The sequence below is a fragment of the Pteropus vampyrus genome, unplaced genomic scaffold (assembly GCF_000151845.1).
Source record: "Pteropus vampyrus isolate Shadow unplaced genomic scaffold, Pvam_2.0 Scaffold74, whole genome shotgun sequence".
In the NCBI taxonomy this organism is placed as follows: Eukaryota; Metazoa; Chordata; class Mammalia; order Chiroptera; family Pteropodidae; genus Pteropus; species Pteropus vampyrus.
In genome coordinates this window covers 9,203,587-9,213,662 of record NW_011888855.1, presented here as the reverse complement: position 1 = coordinate 9,213,662, position 10,076 = coordinate 9,203,587, and the positions used below count along the sequence as shown (strand labels likewise).

The 10,076-nt window shown below is 39.9% G+C and overlaps 1 long non-coding RNA gene and 1 pseudogene across 1 annotated transcript in view; both read right to left on the bottom strand.

The window, feature by feature from the left end:
• Positions 1–244: 244 nt before the first annotated feature.
• On the bottom strand, positions 245–363 carry LOC111741154 (annotated as a pseudogene).
• A 2,533-nt stretch (positions 364–2,896) lies between these two features.
• LOC111741149 overlaps positions 2,897–10,076 on the bottom strand; it is a 10,084-nt gene continuing 2,904 nt past the window's right edge. Inside the window, exon 3 of the long non-coding RNA XR_002780911.1 lies at positions 2,897–3,008. This is a non-coding gene — a long non-coding RNA (uncharacterized LOC111741149). The remainder of the gene's footprint in view (positions 3,009–10,076) is intronic.

The following is a 10,076-nucleotide window of genomic DNA, read 5'->3' as shown; positions in this document are numbered from 1 at the left end:
AGGGACACTCAATCCACTGTATAAAGAGGGAAGGCAAATTATGTGAGTACACATACAGATAGGTAAGTAGAATTGGTGCTCAAAAAATTTGAGAGCACCTTGTGTAACTGCTTCTATTTTCTTATTTTTTTATTTTATTTTATTTTTTTATTTTTAAAAATTTTTTTAGGCGAGACAACCCTTGGTTGACCTCACAGATTGCAAAGACCTTGTCAGCTTACAATCCTTTATTTTTTATTTTTTATGCCTACAGCACCTGGTCTTCCTAGGTGGTCTCCCATCCAAGTACTAACCAGGCCTGATCCCGCTTTGCTTCGGAGATCAGATGGGATGGGGCTTGTTCAGGGTGGCATGGCCATAGACCTGCTTCTATTTTCTCCATGAGGCATGAGTCAAGGTCATCAGCTGAAAGTAAGGGGTGAAAGATGTTTGAAGAGACAGAAGAAGTTATGAAGCAGAAGTTTTGACGAGTGGGAAAGTGAATATATTCGATTACAGAACAGTACCTGTCCTCTTGAGATTTCCCATTCATACTTGGGACTCTTTCTAGACATCTTTATCTGGGTCTTCAGCTCCTCTCAGGAAAGAGCTCTGATAGCCCTATTTAGGTCATATGCCTATCTCTGGTCCAATCACTGTATCCAGAGAATGAGCTACTGGTCAGACCTGGGCCACATGCCTACACCTGTGACTAGAGGAGCTGGTGTTATGACTAGCAGCCCCAGCAGAACCACATGGAGTAGGGGAGGGGTAGTTCCCCAAAGAAAACAGGGATGTTAGACAAAAATCAAAAGATGTCCACTATCCTCAACTGTTCTCACAGGGTTATTCTGAGGCCCAGTGAAACAATGTCTGCGAAATTGCATTGTGGATTGCATAACACTACATTATTATAGTACCGCTTAATAAATGATGGATTTGATTATTTGTTCACTCAGTAAACAGTTACTGATCCTTTAAGTGAAATTTTGTGCTAGGTTCATGAAGGAGAAGAGACAAATCATGAATCAAATGTGATCCTCCCAATGAAGGAGCTTGTAGTTTAGTAAAGCTTTAATGGTCAGCTTTGCCAGGTTATGTTGTGATACCAAACAACCCCCAAATCTTTGTGGTTTATAACAGTTAAGGTTTATTTCTTGCTCATCAGCTTCAGGTCAGCTTTGGCTCTGCTCCAAGAGTTTTCTTCATTCTAGCATTCTAGCTCACGCCATTCTTGTGGCAGAAAGTAATGAGGATGCTGTGATGGCTCCTAAAGCTTCTGCTCTGATCGCTTCTATTCTCATTTGATTGGCCAAAGCAAGTCACACGACTAAAACTGGTAACAATGGGATAATGAACTATCCTCCTTCTACAGGGGGGTATTGAAAGTCATGTGGCAATAGGTGGCAATTTATAATACATTTACGGAGAGGAAAAGTAAATAATTGAGAAAAATAATAAAACTATTACAAAGAGGTAGAAGCACATGAATACTCATTATACAATAGAAAATGACCAGAGTTCTATGATCCAGGGCATTAGGAGTCAAGGGGGGAGAGCAATTGTCTCCAGTTGGAATGATCAGAGAAGGCTTCTTAAAGGAAGAGGCTTTTGGGCTGGGTTTTGAACAGCACTAGAATATCTAGATGTATATAGAAAAAGAAGGCAGGGCATTCTAGCAGAACCATATAAGAAAGCCATAGAAGAGAGAAAGTGGGGTGCTTAAACAGAGAATAGTGAATGGTTTAGTTAGCCTAAAGCGAAGAAATTGGGAAGAAATAATGGACAGATAGCAAAATGAGTCTGTTTGCCAGCCTCTGAGAGAATACAGAAGCTCTCATCCCCGCTCCATCCAGCTGCCCAGCCAGGGGTTCCTAGACTGGGGAAGCGTCTGCAAAGGCTGATAAATAGATCCAGAGCCGGCCAACCTTTGGTTAGACTCTTCTGCCCTTCTTGGCTTGGTCAGGCTCAGGTCTTAGCCCAGAGTCAGACTCTTTCAACACCTCTTTGAAAATTTTATTGGAAATTGTACTTCTAATATTCTTATAGAGGTTTTCATGGGTTTCCAGTTTGTTTCCTCGCCTGTGTCAGCCAGTCTGATATCTAGAGGATACTCTCAAACTAGGATATGCTAAAATCACAAAAGAGTCTTCTCAGGGGCAGGGAGATGGACAAGATGACAAGATGTCATCCTTGCAAAGCAAACCTCAGTCTTCATCCTGCTTGCTTCTCTCTTCCACTGTAGCAGTAAAATGAGTTTTTGTTTTGTTTTGTTTAGAATAACATCCCATAATTTATTTTGCTCATAATGTCAGAAAAGAAAAAATATATTGGCTATTCATAGTTGCATGCATTCCAGTATGAATTTCATTGTTTTTTGGATTCAGTTAGTTTATTACTACAGCAATGATTTGGGTTAAATGTTTATGTAACAGAAGCCTTCTGTTTCTTATCGTGTGATGATCAATAAAATTAATTTTATAACAATCTTGTCTGTTTTCTTTGTAGTTATCAAATGCAGTACACAGATGGAAAAAACTTGTGAGTGGATCCTGGCTTATCAGAATTAATGAGCTGCCTACATAGTGGGCATGTGGTCTAATTGATACTGTCCCTGAGCAGGTTTGCACTTTTAATCATTAATGCCCTGCAGCCTGCTGGAAGCATGGAAAGAAACAGGCTGACTGGGACATGTGAGAAGACAGGGATAGGGCCACAGGGGGCCTCCCACTGTCCAGGAGGGGCCTGCCTAAAGGTACAAGTGGAACTCAGGGCCCTGTTGCTAGGAACATCTTTGTCAGTCCTGCCTCAAGGGAGGCAGGAAGATCTCTCCCTTGGGTATCCTCCAATGTCAAACATCTCAGTAGGTGCCAGGGCACAGCTCAGGCCTGAGGAGAGGGTTGCATATCATTTATTCCAGCATTTATTCACTCAAAAATATGTGTTAAGCACCAACTTTCTTCCAGGCACTGGATACAGTAATAAGCAAGACAGACAGGATCTCTGTGCTTTCGGAGTTTCATTTTAGTCTGAGAAACGGACAAAAAAAAAGTTAAGGATTAAATCAGCAAAATAAGCTCAGTTAGAAATAAGTGCTGGGTAGACAATAAAAGGATAACGTGATACGAGTACTTAGGGTGAGGGGTAGACTTACTCTAGACTTCTAGTCAGGGAAGGCTGCTCTGCAGAGTTAACATTTATACTGAGACTGAGGCATGGGAAGGAACTGCTTTGCAAAATGCTGGGGGAAATGCATTCTAAATATTGGAAACAACAGGTGTAAAGGCCCCAAGGCAGGAAAACACTGCAATTGTTTGAGAAACATAAAAGAGACAAGCTTGACTGAAGCATAGTGAGCGAGAGGTAAAATGATTGGAGTTGAGGTTGGAGAGTTGAATAAAGGTCAGGTTATACAAAGTTTTGTAAAGCTAAGTGTATTTATTCAATAAACAATCAGGAAAAATTTTTTAAAAATCACTCTAGGTATTTAAAGCAGAAAAAATTTAATTCGAGGAATCAGTTGCAAACATGTTAGAGGGGCTGGAGGAGCAAAAAGATGGAGATGAGGTTTTGCAAAGATTCGTAATTATAGGAAGTCACTGTCAGCCCTAGGCTGGAAGAGCAAAACGGGAAATGGTGATAACCGTAGCTGAAAATCGCTGGGCCACTGATGCTGCTATTAGGAACTGAATTGCCTGAGCAGAAAACCAAGAACAAGCAACTGGCCATTTCTAGAGGTGCCATCAAAATGCAGAAAAGAACATGGCTTCTCCCTTACTCCTGCCTTCTAGTCTCCAGCCAGTGGTTCTAACTGCAGAACCAAACAGAAAGCCAGCTGATGATATCCTCTATTACACCAGGGTAAAGGTTTGGATATCATTCTACAGGCTTTTCTTCAGGAGCTCTGCATTTAATATGCAGAATAGGATGCAGAGGCAATTTGATCACCTCACATCATATCTGTAAAATGGGACTGACAATAGTCATGGGTTAGTTATGAGGATACAGAGAGATAATGTATATAAAATACTTAGCCCAGTGCCTGGCACTTAGTAAGGGTTTGCTATACATGAAGCTATACTGAAAGTGCAACCAACTTCATGTGGGGGACACCCAGACTTTTTGATAAAGGATAAAGGCAGTCTTAGCACTTAGAAAGAATGGGAACCAAGGGTCTTAAGAGAGCTAAGTCTAGACAAATTGATAAAATCAGAGAGTCTTTGTGTCCAGTTTGTTCCCACAGGGTTCACACAGAAGATCTTTGCTGCTCTGCTTCAGTAGGCTCTACTTGGGCCTAAGTGGAAAATCTAGAGTATAATGGGGTATGATGGTGGTTGAAGGAGTCTGGTGGAGGATTTGGGTACCAGACAGACAATGAGCATTGTTCCAGTTATCTACTGCTGTGTAGAAAAAATACCTGAAAGCTTAGAGCTTAAAACAATTCTTTTTTTATGCTCATGACTCTCTGGTTCAAGAATTTGTATGGGCATAGTGGGAGATGGCTTATCTCTATTCTACAATGTATAGGGCTCCTACTGGTAAGATTAGAAGAATATGGGTCTCTCAATAGCTGGTGGCTGGAATCACCAAAGGCTTATTCACTCATATGTCTGGCACCTGAGCTGAGTTGACTTAAAGATGATTACTGGAAGCCAGAGTGCCTAAAGGTGGCCTCTCTAGGTGATTTAGCTTCCTCACAACATGGCAGCTGCAGGGTGGTCAGACTTCCTGTGAAGTGATTCGGGGCTCTAATCATGACTTTTCAAGGTGGAAGGTGCATTGCCTTTTATGACCAAGCTCAGAAGTTTCTCGGCATCACTTCTGTTGCAACCTACTGGTCTATAATCTATAATCTGTAATGAAGCCACAGGCCCACTGAACTCAAGGGGAGGGGAGCTCTTTCCACCTCTTGACAGGGGAATAAATAAGGTTCATATGAGATGTAAGATATTAATGGGGTTATTATTAGAAGGTAAAACCTACCACAGGCCTACAGATTAGAACTCATACTTCGCATGGGCCTGGGACCTTGCTATCCATCATAGAAAGACAAGGTCTGAGGTCCCTGAAAAGATGGGGTCAAAGGCACATGCCCCTGTTTGTGTCCTGCCTTAATCTTCAGTGGAAGCCTCCCAAAACCCCAAAAGGGAGGAAATCTCTGGCCCAGAATAAGTCTTCAGAGAGTTCACTACTAAACGCTCAGAGGACAAGTGTCACATTAGAAAGTAAGAGAGCTGGAAATCACTTGGGAGTCTCATCACATCTGACACTGGTTAATGATCATGGTAGTGGTGATGGATATCTACTGAGTGCCTATTTGGGACCAGGCACTTAAATATATCTTTTTTCATTAAACCTCCAAAAGGAAATGTAGAGCCTTAAATTCACATCTTAGAAAAGAAAAAGATTGAAAATTAATGAGCTAAGGATCTATCTTAAGTTAGAAAGAAACACAGCAAAATAAACTCAAAGGAAACAGAAGGCAACTTGAAGAATAGAAATTGAAGAAATAGAAAACAAATAAGCCAAGCCAAAATCCAATTCTGTGAAAGATGATAAATCTCTGATAATATTGATCAAGAAAAAGTTGAAAGAAGACAAAAATAGACAAAGTCAGTAATGAAAAGCTGGATATTGCTATGGATGCATTGGGCATTAGAAAGAAAATAAGAGGATATTATGAATAAATTTTATACCAATAAAATAGAAGATATATGTGAAATATACAAATTGCTCGAAATATATAACATACTAATGCTGACTCAATCTGAAACAGAAAATCTGAATAATTCTATAACCATCAAAGAAATTGAATTAAAAAAAACAAGAGTTGGCGAGGATGTGAAGAAAAGAGAAGCTTCATATGCTCTTGGTGGGAGTGCAAATTAATACAGTCGTGATGGAAAACATTCTGGAGGTTCCTCAAAAAATTATGGATCTACTTTTTGACCCAGCAATTGCACTTCTGGTGCAATTTATCCAAAGAAAACCAAAACGATAATTCTTAAAAATCTGTGCATCCCTATGTTCATTGCAGCTCTATTCACAATAGCCAAGATATGGCAGCAACCTAAATGCCCATTAACAGACAATTAGGTAAAGGAGTTTTGGTTCATATATACAATAAAATATTCCTCAGCCATAAAAAAATGAAATCCTACCATTTGCAACAACATGGATGGACCTAGAGGTTATTATGATGGGCGAAATAAGTCAGACAAAGATAAATACCATATGATTTCACTTATATGAGAAATCTAAGGAACAAAAAGACCAAACTAATCAAAAACAGACTAAAAATATAGAGGACAATCTGGTGACTGCCAGAGGGGAAGGGGATTGGGGGGCCAGGAGAAACGGGTGAAGAGTTAAAGAAGTACAAATTAGTAGTTGATAGAGGGTCACGGGGATGGGGAGTATGGCATAGGGAATATAGTCAGCAGTAATGTAATGGCTATGTGTAGAGCCAGATGGGTAATAGAGTAATCAAGGGATCGTGTCTAACCAATGTACTGTATACTTGAAACTAATAATAAAATAAAATAATAAAATGCCAAAAAAAAAAAAAAATTGAATCAGAAGTAAAAAATCTTTACAAAGGAAACCTAGGCTTCACTGGCAAGTTCTAATTCTTTAAACCCTCTGAGAGAAATGGAATTCCTTTCTTCAAATGAGGAAACTGGAGCTCTGAGAGTCCAAGCAACTTGCCTAAGGGCTCAGAACTGGTAAATATGAAAGGCAAGATTTGAACCCTGGTTATCCAGGCTCAAAGCCGGGGAGTTTAGCCATTGACATTCCCCAGCCTCCTCTTCAAATGCTATAACTAGCAGCATATATGTGAAGGTGAAGGACAAGGCCTTGATGCAAAAAAAAGAAAAAGAAAAAAGTATAGATTCCAGATTTGCAGAGATGGAAGATAAAGCTCTTTCTGCCCAGGGAAGCCCTAGAAACAAGAAATCTGGTTACATTCACACAGAGAAGGACCCTGGAGATTGTCCCCAGGACCCCATCCCATTATCCTTCAAGACCTATTCGAATGCTACCATTGCTTCTCTGTAGGACACCATAAACCCTTCCCTGATCCCCATAGCTCCCCTGGCCTTCTGCACCCTTAGATGCCCAAAGCACTGTGTCTGGGCCCCTTCTATACATTGTTTGCTGTGTGTGATTCTCACTCATGTTTTCCAACCTTGAAAACACATGGGTCCCTAAGAATACAGACCTTAGTTTGAGATACCTGCATCAAAAAGTTAAATGTTGGCACTCTAAGTGATCCCTGGGGCTTTGAAACTTGTATGATAGCTATTGTAGTCATCTAGATCATCCAGAGTATATTCTTGTTAAAAGGTATTTTTAAGATTTTTCACTAAAATAAAAACTAAAAATTTAAATATTCATATAGCAAACTTTGTGATCCCTGAAGACAGATTTTATCTTTATAACAGGCATGAACTACTCTATGATATAATGTAGGATTCTATTATGTCTCTAAATCAAAATTAAATCTAACTTAAGTTCTGTGAAACACTAGATTATTGTTCCATCTCTTTATTCCCTCCTAGGTAATAGGATTATATATGCACATTCTTTGCCAGGTAACTTTGCAGATTCCTTTTGTGGGTGGAGTGTATTATTCCATCCCTCGACTCTGGGCTTGGCCATATGATTTGTTTTGGCCAGTAGTATTTCAGCAGACTTAAGATAAGCAGAGGTTTAAAATGGGCTGGAACATTGGGGCTGTTAGTCTTGTGCTTCTTCTGTTTCCATGAGATAAACATTCCCTGATTAGCCTGCTGGTCCTGGAAAAGGGTGAAAGGCACGTGGAGCAGAGCCAAACCACCCTAGCCAAAGCCAGCCTATAAGCAACTAGCCCCCAGCTAGGCCCCAAACACATAAACGAAATAAATGCTTACTATTATATGCACTGAAATTTGATGATTGTTATACAGCATTATTGTGGCCATAGTTAACTGATATAACAAGCCCCTTTTTACCAAGATGACCAGGTCCTCAGTTCTGCCAGTACCACAGCTGTATACCCTTGACTGCACTGTGACATACATCTGAAGGTGGGGGTTCTGAGGCAGCTCCATCCCCTCTGTGAAAAGTCCAGCCATAGAAACCTTTGCCAAGGCTCCAAAAATTGTAGCCCTTTGTGCTCAGGCCTTACAGACATTCATGGCCCTCAGGGATAACCTAAATTTGATTCTCAAATCCATAACTTTAGACAATTCATTTAATCTTTTTTTTTTTTTTTTTGCCTCATCTATAAAATGGAAACAATAGTAGTACCTACTTCATAGGGTTCTTGTAAGAAATATGTGAATACATATAAAGTGCTTAACACAGTGCCTGGCATATAGTTAGTGTGAAATGAATGCCAGTTGTTACTACCATTATATGTTTGTTTGCTCAAGTGTTCTTCTTCCTAGGTCCTCCCATCTCAGAAGACCTGCAGTCATATGAGCTCAGGTCTCTGCTCTGGTGGAATTCATATCTTCATTCCTTTTTTAGTCTTAAGAGTTCCAACTAACCCTCCTGAGTTGGACCCATCCCTCTTTAATCTGGGAAGCAGTAAGCCTCTAATCAGAATCTCTGTTAATTAAAAAAGCCTGTGTGGAAGTTGTCTTTTGGATAGCCTGCTACTTGTAGCTTTTCTTTTTACCTAGAAACACACAAATCTCTTGGGGATCAAGAAAGTCAAAACGTCAAGAACACAAAGTCTGGCTTTTTCCCCAGGAAGGTTGGAATGCTTTTCATTCCTTTGAGGTGAATCAAAGGAAAAACTAAACAGGGTTATTTTCTCAGTAGGTCATTCTGCTTCATCCAATTCTCAATAAATCTTCCTTACTAGGCTGTGTGAATTCCTTGGCTGTGGTTTATTCGCTGTGTACCTCCAGAGCTTAGCACAGAACACACACCTAGGTGCGTGATAAATGTGAGTAAATGAATGAATGAAGAACATGTGTCATAAGACCAAGACAATTGCCAAACTAGGGATAGAGAAATAAACATGAGCCAATGTGTGCTCAGGCTCATACACTGAGGCCCATACAGGAAAAGTACCAAGACTCCTCAGTCCTCAAAGACTTAAGGCTACAAAGCAAACAAAGTTCAACCACACAAATCACCTGCTCTGTCCCACATCAGAAAGAGAGCTCACTGAGGTGCTAGCTTGGGAAACAGATGTGGGCTTGACAGTATGGTGCTCAGAACACTTAAGGAAGAGTTAGAATGTGGCCTAAGATTTTAAGGTCTGAGAGAGGCTCAGACACTCAGCGGCAGGCCACCAGTTATCAGGTGTCAGAATATCATGAGCAAAGGCACAGCACAGGAATGAGTTTGCCATTTGTAGAAAATAACAAGGAGACTAGCATGACCTGACTATAAAACTTGTGATAGGGAGTCATGGGAGATAAGATTGGGTATTTTAGGCTGTGACCTGAGTGTGGAGACCTGGAAGTCAAGCTAAAATCTGGGTCTTGATGAGTCAGGCAACAAAGAACAAGTTCCTATGATACATCGGACAAGGAGTTAATATCTAAAATATGTGAAGAACTCATAAAATTCAACAACAAGAAAACAAATAATCCAATTAAAAAATGAGCAGAAGAAATGAATAGATATTTCTCCAAAGAGGAAATACAGATGGCTAAAGACAAATGAAAAGATGTTCAAGGTCACTAATCGTCAGAGAAATGCAAATTAAAACCACATTGAGATATCACCTCACACCTGTCAGAATAGCTATCATCAATAAATCAAAGAACAAGTGTTAGCAGGAAGTAAAGAAAAGGGAACCCTCATATAACTGTTGATGAGATTGCAAATTGGTACAGCCACGATGGAAAACATTCTGGAGATTCCTCAAAAAATTAAAAATGGATATACCTTTCGACCTAGCAATTATACTTCTGGGTATTTATCTAAAGAAAACCAAAATGATAATTCATAAAAATCTATGCATCCTTATGTTCACAGCAGCACTATTTACAATAGCCAAGATATAGAAGCAACCTAAATGCCCATTAACAGATGATTGGATAAAGAAGTTATGGTTTATATATACAGTGGAATACTGCTTAGTCATAAAAAAA